Source organism: Nelumbo nucifera, chromosome 1, assembly GCF_055504915.1.
Source record: "Nelumbo nucifera cultivar China Antique chromosome 1, China Antique-T2T, whole genome shotgun sequence".
In the NCBI taxonomy this organism is placed as follows: Eukaryota; Viridiplantae; Streptophyta; class Magnoliopsida; order Proteales; family Nelumbonaceae; genus Nelumbo; species Nelumbo nucifera.
This window is the reverse complement of record NC_142649.1, coordinates 58,885,175-58,898,495: the sequence shown is the minus strand read 5'-3', so window position 1 is coordinate 58,898,495 and position 13,321 is coordinate 58,885,175. Positions and strand designations below refer to the sequence as shown.

General features: G+C 35.1%; 1 long non-coding RNA gene across 1 annotated transcript; it reads right to left on the bottom strand.

Moving 5' to 3' along the window:
• Positions 1-6,869: 6,869 nt before the first annotated feature.
• LOC104588701 (uncharacterized) lies at positions 6,870-8,549 on the bottom strand. The gene is made up of 3 exons (XR_733835.3): positions 7,653-8,549; positions 7,449-7,547; positions 6,870-7,374 (listed from the first exon to the last, which is right to left on the bottom strand). It is a non-coding gene; the product is annotated as an uncharacterized LOC104588701 (long non-coding RNA).
• Positions 8,550-13,321: the final 4,772 nt, after the last annotated feature.

Here is a 13,321-nt window from a genome sequence, read left to right as displayed (position 1 = left end):
AATAATTAATTTATTATACATTTTTGCTAATTGACAATAATCTCAATAATTTTTGGAAATTACCATAAAATATTGTAATTTATTGTTATTTAATTTACTATTAGTTAATTAGTTATAGAAAATTATTAGAATTATAGGGATGGCAGTTTTCCCTGTAAAACTTGGGCCCTTGCCCTACCCCAAACAGGGCATGTTTTATCGAATTTTAAATAGGGATGGGGAAGAGATAGGGTGTGGATGGGGGGTAATATTTTTGCTCCAAATCAGGGACGAAGAAGGGATGGGGTTTGCATATAATTCCCCAAACCTGATGGTAACTCATCTCTCTCTCTCTCTCTCTCTCTCTCTCCCCTAAGAGCATTTTACCATGTTGAAACATCCCCTTAATAAAAACATTCCTAAAATCTCTCTTTATACCCTCTCTCCTAAAACATGTCCACAGTCCTAATTTATTGTTCTTAAAACTCTGCTAAGGTCCAAATTCCTAAAAAACCTCTCATCATTCCCAAATAACCAACTTTTTTTATACTCTTAACTAATCCCTATTTCTAACTAAGACATCTCTCTCTCTCTCTCATTCTCTTCAATCCATTTAACTAAAGTGATGTGGTTTATTGGGTCGGATATGGTTTGATTTTCATTAATCCGACCTAGTTACAACCCATTTACTTTGAATGGTATATTACCTATTGTTTATAATTAAAATTTTCTTTTTTATTTTATTATAACCCATACCAAAATAAATTAATTATTTTCGTGATTAATTAAAAATTCCCAAACAATATTACTATTTTTAATAATTAATAATTTTCATTTGAGTAATAATATTTTTTTGGATTAATTACTAATATTGTCAACAATTTACTAATAGTTTACCAAAATTAATTAATTCTTTTCAGAATTAATTAAAAAATACCAAACTTCATTTAAAATCTATTATTTATACCCATGATTCATTAACAATTTCTGAAATTAATACCAAAATATATTACTATTTTTAGTAATTAATATTAGATATATTACTAACATATTAATTAATTACCAGTAATAATTAATTGTTTTATTAATATCAAAATTGAAAAATTAATAATTGTTTCATGAATAATTAAATTGATTATTAAATTAACTATTATTACTTTTAATAATAGTAATCTATCTATATATATTGCATTGCTTTTATAAATTAAAAATTATACACTTTATTAGTAGATTTAATGTTGATTTTTAAAATATCTCTAAACTTTCCTTATATTCTAATCCTAGGATCCCACAATTCCATTTATAAAATAACCCCAAATTGTCATAACCCAATTCCTAATATATCCCCTAATTCCCATAATCCTATTTGTAAAATATCCACAGATTAGATTGTTTTTAGGTGATTGCCTTGGGGTGGGAATATATGGGGATTCTCCATCCTTTGATAGGGAATTGATGCCTCGCCTTGAACCTGCCCCACCACCAGAGACAGGGCAGGGATAAGGTAGAGTGTTTTGACTACGGGGGTGAGGGACAGGGAGGAGTGCCCCATCCCGTGCATTGCACAGACCCCACTAGTATATATATATATATATATATATATATACAATCCATGTCACCATGCCTCTCCTTGCTCCATTACCCCGCCCTTCATTCTCCTTGACTCTCTCTCCTCTCCCCTTCCCACCACTCATATTAAGCCAACTGAGCACCCTTTGTCTTCATTTCCTTATTATTAGCTAGCTCAATATATTTTACCTAAAATCTCTCTCTCTAACAACTCATGTTTTTCACTCTCTCCACCTAAATAGCTACTCTCCTTAATTAGCTCAACTCATCTCTCTCTCTCTCTCTCTCTCTCTCTCTCTCTCCTAAGAGCATTTCCACCATGTTGAAACATCCCCTTAATAAAAACATTCCTAAAATCTCTCTTTATACCCTCTCTCCTAAAACCTGTCCACACTCCTAATTTATTGTTCTTAAAACTCTCCTAAAGTCCTAATTCCTAAAGAACCTCTCATCATTCCTAAAATATTGCTTATATAGCATAACCAACTTTTTTTATACTCTTAACTAATCCCTACTTCTAACTAAGACACATCTGTCTCTCTCTCTCTCTCTCTCTCTCTCTCTCTTCAATCCATTTAACTAAAGTGATGTGGTTTATTGGATTGGGTATGGTTTGGTTTTCATTAATCCGTCCTAGTTACAACCTATTTACTTTGAATGGTATATTACCTATTGTTTATAATTAAAAATTTTCATTTTTATTTTGTTATAACTCATACCAAAATAAATTAATTATTTTCGTGATTAATTAAAAATTCCCAAACAATATTACTATTTGTAATAATTAATAATTTTCATTTTAGTAATAATATTTTTTGGATTAATTACTAATATTGTCGACAATTTACCAAAATTAATTAATTATTTTCAGGATTAATTAAAAAATACCAAAATTCACTTAAAACCTATTATTTATATCCATGATTCATTAACAATTTCTGAAATTTAATACCAAAATATATTACTATTTTTAGTAATTAATTGTTTTATTAGTATCAAAATTTAAAAATTAATAAAGGTTGTATGAATAATTAAATTAACTATTATTACTATTAATAATAGTAATCTATCTATATATATTGCATTGCTTTTATAATTTTAGAATTATAAAATTTATTAATTCATAATTGAGAATTATTAACTATAATTACAAATTTATTAATATTTTTTAAATATTAATTATAAAATTTAAATATAATTATTACCAATTTTTGTGAATAATTAAAAAATACCATAAAATATTACTATTCTTAGTAATTAATATTATTATTAGTAACTAAAAATTAAAATTAGTGCTATTAATTACTAGGGTGACCCTACGGTGCACGAGTTTTGTTAAAAGAATTTGAGGCCAAAGGAGCTAAGGGTGTACCTTGGGTTGGGTGGGCCTAACTCAAAGCTCGACCTTGTTCAACCCAAGCTTTTGCACAAGTTGGGCTTGAGTTTTTGAACTTCAAGTTGGGTTTAGGCCAAAAAACTTCAGGCTAACCTAAACTCAGGTTGGGTTTGGGTTGAGGCCTGGGTAGTTTAAAGTTGACCCAATCCAATTTTATGATTTTATCAATATGTTTTTCTTGGAAATTGGGCTATAAAGCTCAAAACGCCCAAGCCCAAGTCTAGCCCAAGATGTTAGGTTAAGCTCGAGTTGGGCCTAAGTTGGTAAACTTGAGCCTAGGTTACTAAATTATCAATAATTATTGTCATTCTATTTTTGTTATATATTAGTAATTTATCAATAATTATTGAAAATTACTATTAATTTTTCTCTTACCAACCTAGGCCTAACCTGAGCTTTAACCCAACATCTTGAGCTAGGCTTGGGATCATGTTCAGCTTCGTAGTCCAATTTTTATGTAGAATATATTGATAATATGTAGATATGTATGCCAAAAAAATGTTGGTCGGACTCAAATTAGTTGAATTGGGGTCGGGCTACCCAAAGCCTTAACCCAAGCCTAACTTGAATTTAGGTAAGGCTTGAGGATTTTGGCCTAAGCCTAACTTGAAGTTGAAAGCTGAAGCCCAACCTATGCAAAATTTTTGGTTGAAGTGGATCTGTGTCAGATTAGGCCTACTTAAGCTACACCCCTAACTCGTTTTGCCTCAAGTTCTTTTAACAAAGCTTATGCATCGCATGGGTCCCTACTAGTTTATTATAAAACGATTAGGTCTCACGTCAGCATCTCTCTCCTTCTCCCATTCCCCCTTCTCTATTCTCTCATTAAACCTCTCTCCTTTCTCCCTTACCCCATCCTTGCTCTCTCTCTCTCTCTCATTTATCATTCCCAACTACCTCCTTAACCCACGTCATTATCTTCTCTTTGCTCATTGCAACTATCTAACGTCAATCTTTAAAGGCAATCTTCTTATGATAAATTGATAGTTATTCCATTTTTGTAAGAACGAAGGCATGATGGGAATTAGTTATCTTCTTTAAAAGGTATGCTAAATCTGGAATATTGGTTTTCAATAAAAGGATAGGTGTTCCATCAATAACTCAACTAATTATATTAGTATTTTGATTGTACTTAATACAATCTAATTAAATCATAAAATCAGTTTATTTAATTAAAATTTCCACTACGAAACTAATCATAAAAATTAACTTGCTTCTTGATAAAATTAATAAAAAAGGATAAAATAATACAAGTTAGTAATTTTTTTAGTTTTAATGTTTATTTTCAATAAATTGTAACCACGGAATAATTAGAATGAAAAAAATAAAAAAAAGTAAAAATTACAATTAAGTACAAAAAATACTAAATATAAAAACAAAAATGAATAACTATAATAAAAGTAATAAAATTGGTTTCTCTTAACAAACATTAAAGCTAATAATTTTAAATTAAGTAGAATTTCAAAAAATGATTAATAAAATGTAAAAAATAAAATTAATGGAATAACCTTGAGAATCAATAAACCTTTATTAAATTAAATTAATTAACTAAGGTTAATTAATTAGTTATTAGTTTCTTAATTACATTAATTACTTAACAAATTTAGTTCACTTGGAAAATGATTATATAATTAAAAAGATTAACTAAATAATAAGATAATTATATAATTAGTTAACTAATTATAACTTAATTACTAAAGCTTAATTAATTAGTTAACCAATTAATTATTAACATAATAAATTAGTTAACTAATTAAGTTAATAATGTAATAAAAATATAGATAAGAATAATGTGAATTAGTAAAAAACATTTTATTTAAAAATAAAGTTAATACAAATTAATACATGCTTATTAATAAAACAACAGAAAAGTAAGAAAAGTTTAGTTTCAAAACAAAACTTTATATTTTGATATCTATTTAGATTTCGTTTAAAAAATAAAATGACCTTAAAAGTTTGTGAATAGAATTAAAAAATTAACAAAATTATTAATCTTAAACTTAATTATTATTAATTTTAAATCCCCTAATCTACTAAACAAGAATTTAGTAATAGTCAAAACAATTTAATAAAAAAATAAAAACTAATACAATTAGGAAAGTCACAATGCTACTTCTTGGGGTGTGGCTTGGGTTGAGGGCCAACTGAAGGCCAAAGCCCAACCCTAAGTCTCAAACCTCGAGCATAGGCTTGGCCTAACTCAAGGTTAAGCTTGAGTGTTCTAACCCAGGCCTAACTTGAGATTAACCCAAATCTCGGCTTGGGCGTATGTAAACCAATTTTTAGGTAGAATAGATTGATGACATGCAAATATATAGGTATATCATAAAACATTGGGTGGGATCAAATTGGGTTGGGGCGGGTCGGGTGACCCAAGGCCTCAAAATTCAAGTCCAACCTGAGATTAGGTTAAGCTTAAATTTTTTTACCAAGACCAGCTTGAAGTTTGAAAACTCAAGCCCAACCTGTACAAGAGCTTTGGTTGAATTGGGTGGGGCTCGATTTGGGCTCAGCCAAGTTGCACCCCTATCTCACCTTAGATGAATAAATAGGGATATAAAATGGACCAAATCGAATCAAATATAGGTATATTCAATTTGATTCATTCATATTTGAACTTGAATGGAATCTTATCCACTAGATTTTTATAATGAATCCAATTCAATTTTGAATTAGAATCGAATCATGAATAATATAAATAAATTGAACTATAAACGATCAAAATGTTAGTATTATTAATGGCATGAACTAAAAATGAACTATAAACGATCAAGTTATCGGTTTACCAACTTACCCCCACTAAATACCGGAAAATGAATGGAGCCTTCTCTTAGATGGTAACTAACTGCTAAGGGATTGTTATAAGGAACAATTTGATTTTTGGATCTACATTTGAAAGCCAATATCTTTTTTAGGCCTTTACTACATGACTCATTTCTTATACTAAACCCACCTTTGCAAGTTTGTGACAACATGATAGGCCAATATGACAAAAAAGAGTCATTTGGAATCTAGGTCCTAAATTAGTTTCTCCTCCCATTCAAGATTACTTTGCTTAATATGTTTTATTTTCAAGGCAAATTAAGCTAGGGATAAAGATGTTATCAATTAAATTAGAGTTCAACTTCTTAAATCTTATTCATTTAGGCTGTGTTTGGTTTGAAGGAAAAAAGTAGGAAAAGGAAGGGAAAGGTGGAAAAACCTTTACAAACCTTGTATGAATTTCCCTACTAACTATGGAATCTAGGGATCACTCCATATATCACAATTTTGGTCTTTACTAATTGGTCCACCTAGCATCTTTAAGGAGAATTCTTTTGCCAATCAAAACACTCCACCCCCATAACCCTCTTCTAGGGAAAATACCTGATAGTATTTTTTTCCTTTCCTTTTCATGTATCTAGATTAATGATCTTGACCCAAAGATTCTTTGGGTTTGTACAGTTTTCATAGCTTTTCTTTGCCAGCCAATGAAAGATAAGTCCCTTTCCAATAAATACTAGGCTTGAGAACCTTAGAAAAAACAAGACATCTAACTAGAATCTTCTAGCACCCAGGATGGGCATCTATGTACTATATAAAAAGAGGGAGTTTAATGTCTTTTCGTAAATGATCAACTTTTTATTTCCAAAGCATCCATCTGAATTTGTTATTACCCACTTCGTTATCCCTTCTCTAAGTTGTAAATGGATCAGATTCGACAAAATTCTAATCCGATTCGATTAATAAAACCTTGCACCTGAATTCAATTGGACTTGAAGACCATGTATTGGATTTGAATTTGAATCCTAATAGACTCGAATTGAATTCAGATTCAATCCAACGGGAGCAGATTAGTCAGAGACGAAAACATACACATCTGGCTAGTTGAACACACCAATGCTCATTATTTTTCAACTTCCTAAATCTGATTGGATATGAAGAAGTAATTTGAATGCGAATCCTAACAAACACAAATCGGATTTGCTGCACTTTTAATATTTTAAAATACGAAAAGATAAAAATTTAAATACATTTTATCTTTAGAAATCCAATTAGATTTGGAGACCTCGTATTCGAATTTGAATCCAGGGGTGGCAAATTGGTGGGTTGAATTGGGTTGGGTGTGGGTTAAGAGTCCGGATTAGTGGACCCTTAGGTTCACGGGGCGCGTGAACCCTCTAATAGGAGGCATGCACGTCGACGCCTTTGAACCAACCTTAGCATAACGGTCGTTTAATGTTAACTACTATCCGTCCGGTTGAACTGAACACTAAAAGACAAAAAATGAAAAAAGACTCCTCCCTCCCATTCTCCGGCCAGTGACGATTTTTCTGCACAAACAACATCACTCCTCCTACCCTCTCCCGGCCCTCGCCCTCTGCTGCCTCTGGGGAGCGGCACCAACTCCTCCTGCTTCCCCTACCGCTGGTGCCGTCGTTGCCGGTGCACTGAAATTCTGTGCTAACATTAACACAAACCAGAAACTAGAATTAATTAAATAATTGAGCAAATGAGTACCCACTTGTGGATTGTGAAAATGTTGCTGGTTTGCTGTTTGAGCAGTACGAGACAGAGATCCGGCGAATCCATTGTACAACCCTTGAACTGAAGCTTCTCCGTTCTACGGATTCAAATAAAGAAAAAAGTAAGAAAATGACGAGGAGCCTAGAATCCGAGGAATCAGCGTTGGCCAGGCTTAGAGGAAGTGGGTGAAGCCCCAACTCACCGCCTTGAGAGCTAGTGTCGGGAACAGACGACGGCGATATCGCCATTCCAATGCCGCCTCTCGAAAGAAGTAGTTGCTGCTGAAGGGCCAGCGTTTTGGCTGCTAGTGAATTCCCGCTTATCTAGTTCTGATGAAGCCGTGAGGAGAGCAGCGTGGAATCGTTGAAACCATATTGAAGGTTTTCTGGCTGTGATGAGAGATTTCGCCTTTTGCCTTTCTCGACGTGCACACCTTTCGATATGCGCTGGTCCGGCTATCGATGGAGTGAATATTTTGAAGGCTTTTTGGCTGCCGATGGAGTGCGCCGGTCTTTGGATGAGAGATTTTCCGGCTACCAATGGAGTGCGCCGGTCCACTAGAAACCATACTGAAGGTTTTCCAGCGAAAGGTGAAAGCCAAAAACTGATGGGAGGGAAGTTCGAGTTGGATGAGAGATTTTCCGGCTGCCAATGGAGTGCGCCAGTCCGCTGCAAACCGTACTGAAGGTTTTCCGGCAAAAGGCGAAAGCCAAATGCCGATGGAAGGGAAGTTCAAATGAAATTCTAAAATTTAAAACAAGTTTCATTTTTTTTTTGTTTTTAGTGTCCGGTTCAACCGGACAAATAGAAGTTAACGACTAGCGCCTGTCATGAGTTGACGTCCACGTCTACTATTGGAGGGTTCATGTGCCCCGTGAACCTAAGGGTCCACTCAATCCGGACTGATGGGTTAAACACCAATCCACCCATTTTGACCCACTAATTGGGTGGTTATTGAGAAGTGGTGGTTGCCTTCCGTTGAATTTCCGCATGTGATTATGAGTGCCTCCTTAAACATGTGGCAGGTTTAATGAACTCCATTATGTGAGAGTCCGTGGAGTCACTATCATGGTCTCTATTAGGGGTGTAAACGGATTGAATTCGAATCGGATAAGGAAATATCCGAATTTGAATTCGATTAGAAAACCCGATATCTGAATTTGATTCGATATCCGACGGATATTGAAAATAATATTCGAATTCAAATATGATTAAATATTTAAATATTTGATTTGATTTAATTCGAATTCGAATAATTAATTATTTTAGATAATTAATAAATATATAAAATAAATATTTTATTGATATAAAGTATATAAATATATAAATATATAAATATATAAATTATTTATATAATTTAATTATTATATATAAATTATACAAAATATTTTATATATTATCTATAAGAATCAAATAATTGGTTGAATTCGGATATTTATCGAATCGAATCAGGTCATATCCGAATTCAAATCCGATTAACTATTCAGTATAAATAGGATATCCAAATTCGACCGATTAGATATTCGAATTATCCGAATTCGATTCGATTATGTTGAATATCGAATTCGAAATCGAATTTTTGAATACCATTTACACCCCTAGTCTCTGTTCGCCCAGTGGTTGAAGACGTGCATCTTATTCGTTGCGATGGGCATTAGGATGGAGCATATCGAAGAGCGAGTGATTCGTATGGCTCACGGTTTTGGAAGACCGGCTATAAGGAATCAAATCCAATTTCTTCCAAGGGCCTGTATGAACTTGGTAGGTGATTGAATGTTGTGGATGCCAGTATTTCAAAGACAGAGGAGAAGATATCGGCTCTTCTTGACGAGGCCATTCACCAACAGAAGGTGCTATCACAGTTACAGGAAGAGCGTCAAGAAATTGTCACCATGCAAGAACAAAGGGTGAGTTTAGAGAAGATCATCGAAATGCACAATGAACGGTTTAGTGAATAGGAAATTTGTATCTTGTAGTTTACTATTGTTTTGTCAATATTCAACTGTTGATACCAATCAATAAAAGCGACTTTTTCTTATGTGCACTGTATTATGTTTTTGCCATTTTGTGTCATATATATTTTGCTATTCCCATTAGTCGGGTTTGTTACTTTGATGGGAACCTGTTATGATCTTGAGATGGTATCGATATGTTTGGGTGATGTTTAATGAGTGAAAGAGCATTCTCAATCTTGGGCTATGACTTAGCCCCCATTTGTTAGGTCGTGGCCTGTGTGCTATCATCGCTTACATTTTGTTATCTGTTTGCGATATAAACGAGGTATCTTACTAGTGCCTTAGACTAACTACACATGTTTCGTAAGTAGTGTGTCATGCTTGGGGTTACTAGGGCTCCGTAAGATCACTCACGGGGTCACCAGGGTAGTAAGGTACTACGCTTGAGAGATTGCCAAGGTCTCTCTGGGGTTGCCAGGGTAACTTGAAATCACGCTTGGGGCTGCCAGGGCTTTCCTAGGGTTGCTAGGGTAATGTGAGATTGCACTTGGGGTTTCTAAGGCCTTCCTATGGTTGCCAGGGAATATAAGAGATCACACTTGGGGTTGCCATGACCTTCCTGGGGTTGTGAGGGAATATGAGAGATCGCACTTAGGATTTCCAAGGCCTTCCTCGGGTTGTCAGGGAATATGAGAGATCACACTTGGGGTTGCCAAGGCCTTCCTAGGGCTGCTAGGGAATATGAGAGATGACACTTGGAGTTGCCAAGGAATATGTAATTGCGCATAGGAAATATGCAATCATGCATGGATTGCCAAGAAATATGAGGTTGTACTATTGGTTCAATCCCAAAGCACAATTAGTAAATCACAATAATCCATATCGCATGAGTAATATACAAGAATTAAATAGTTGCCAAAGGAAACATAATTAGCACATGAATTTGAAACATAAAAGGGATCTTATTAACATATACATATCAAATAAAAATATCATTGTCATTCATTGTACAATTTCAACAAATGTCCATTCATTATCTCGTTTTGTTCGTTTGTATTTATATCCCATAACACATAATATCCGGTCGAATGTGCTTCTTTAATAATGTACAGTCTGATCCAGTGAGGAGCAAATTTTCTAGCTGATTTCCCTTGTCACAGATGCATTGTTGTCTTCAACACCTTATCCCCTTCTTTGAATTTGCGAGGCTTTACCAGTTTGTTAAAGTTGGAAGCCATAATTTGTTTGTATTTTATTTGTTTTTGCAATGATTTTTCTCTGGCTTCTTCTACACATTCTAGTTTGTTACTAAGCAGCTGGTTCATGTACTCTGTCTGGAAATGATTTCCAATCTCATGAGCAACTCTAGCAGACACTGTTTGCATTTCTTTCAGTAAGACTGCTTCTTGGCCGTAGACAAGGAATATGGAGTTGTGTGTGTACGTTTTCTAATTGTTGTGCGATAGGCCCAGAGTGTCTCAAATAACTTCTCGGCCCAGTCCCTTTGATTTTCGGCCGCCATCTTTATCAACATCTTCAACAAAGTTTTGTTAGTCACCTCTTCTTGCCCATTCCCTTGTGGGTAGTAAGTCGTTGATCTCCCCAATCGTGCTCTGTACTGCCCCAGTAAATCTTGGACTTCTTGATTCTCAATAGATAATCCATTGTCCGTAAGCATCCCCATTGGGATCCCAAACTGGTGGACTATGTGTTGCCTTAAGAAATTTCTATATTTTCTGCGCAGATCCTCATCAGTGATAGGCCTCCGCCTATTTCATAAAATAACCCGTAGCCACAACAATGAAGCAATATCCCCTAGACGGTGGGCATATTTTACCTATCAGGTCTACCCCCCAAGTATGGAAAAGCCATGGTGTTATAACGGGGTGGAGGTTGTTGCCTGGATGGTGTATTCACTGTCCATGTACTTGGCATGTGTGACACTTGCATACATGTCTTTGAGTATTTTCTAGCATGGTTGGCCAGTAGAAGCCTAGGTGCAAAAGATGGTTGTGTAAGGCCATCTGTCCTTGGCTCGACTAGGTGCAAAAGATGGTTGTGTAAGGCCATCTGTCCTAGGCTAGTAGAAGCCTAGGTGCATAAGCTCGACCTCAACTCGGCTCGAGCTCGATTTTGAGAAAAAATATTTGATAAAAATAAAAATTATATATTACTTTTTTATTTTATATTTAAAAAATTAAGAATTATAATAATTAATAATTTTAATATTTTCATTATATATATTATTTTTATTAACACAAACCACATTAACATAGATCCCATCACAAGGTTGGTAAAGGATGGTCCTTTGAATTTTTTAACCGTAGAAGATCTCCAACCTGTGAACCTTGCCTTCAGGGTAAGATGTCGAAGCCGCTATTTAATGGTAAGCCTAAAAGATCTACAGGCACACTTGACCTTATACATACTGATGTGTGTGGTCCCCTGAATGTTAGGACATGTAATCAATACATTTATTTTATAACCTTTACCGATGATTATTTTTGGTATGGTTACGTGTACCTATTGAGACATAAGTCTGAATCATTTGAAAAGTTCAAGGAGTTCAAACAAGAAGTGGAGAAACAGTTAGGGAGAGAAATTAAAGCCCTTCGATTAGATCGAGGTAGTGAGTTTATCTCTGATGAATTCAGGGACTACTTAAAAGGACAATGGGATAGTATCACAATTAGCCCCTCCCGCTACACCACAATTAAACGGTGTGTCGGAGAAGAGGAACTGGACCTTATTGGATATGGTCCGATCACTTCTTATCCACTCAGAATTATCTACATCATTTTGGGGATACGCATTAGAAACTGCGATCAACGTGCTGAATCAGGTTCCAACCAAATCCGTTCCGAAGACTCCCTATGAGCTTTGGACAGGTAAGAAACCAAGTGTGAGACACTTAAAGATTTGGGGTTGTCCGGCACATGTTAAAAGAACTAGTGCTGACAAATTGGAATCTAAGAGCAGTCGTTGCCTATTTGAAGGTTACCCCAAAGGCTCTGTAGGTTACCTATTCTATGATCCAAAAGAACAAAAGCTGCTTAGCAGTCGAAATGCCTGTTTCTTTGAAGAAGATTACATCCTGGACAATTTTCAGAAGAAGTAGTTCTTAATGAGGAGAGCGTAGGAGTAGTGGGAGATGTCTTACAAGCTCCAAATACTCAACCAAGAAGGTCTACCCGGGTATCCAGGCCTCCAGTTTGTTACGTTATGACCAAGAAAGTTACTTGGTGGAAGCCACGACAAGTGAGAAGGATCCCACGAATTATGCGGAAGCTATATTGGACATAGATTCCATGAAGTGGGTAGATGCCATGAAAGCCGAGATGGACTCGATGGAGACCAACAAGGTCTAGACTCTTGTGGACCCACCCTTTGGGGTGAATGCAATTGGTTGCAAGTGGATTTATAAGAGGAAAAATGGCCCAGATGGTAACATCGGGACCTATAAAGCTCGTCTTGTGGCGAAAGGGTACACTCAGAAAGAGGGAATCGACTATGAGGAAACATTTTCGCCTCGTCGGTGGCTATGCTGAAGTTTATTAGGATTTTGCTAGCTGTAGCAGCATAGCATAACTACGAGGTTTTGCAAATGGATATCAAAACCGCGTTCTTGAAAGAAGATCTTACTGAATATATCTACATGCAACAACCACAAGGATTCATTCCTGCAGGTCAGGAACACATGGTATGCAAACTTAACCGATCCATATATGGACTGAATCAGGCTTATAGGAGTTGGAATATCCGGTTTGACTCTACCGTCAAACAGTTTGATTTTGAACAAAATCTGGATGAGCCCTGTATTTACAGGAAGACCATTGGGCATAAGGTTACGTTCTTGATTCTATATGTAGATGACATTCTACTCATTGGGAATGATGTAGGAATGTTAACTATGGTG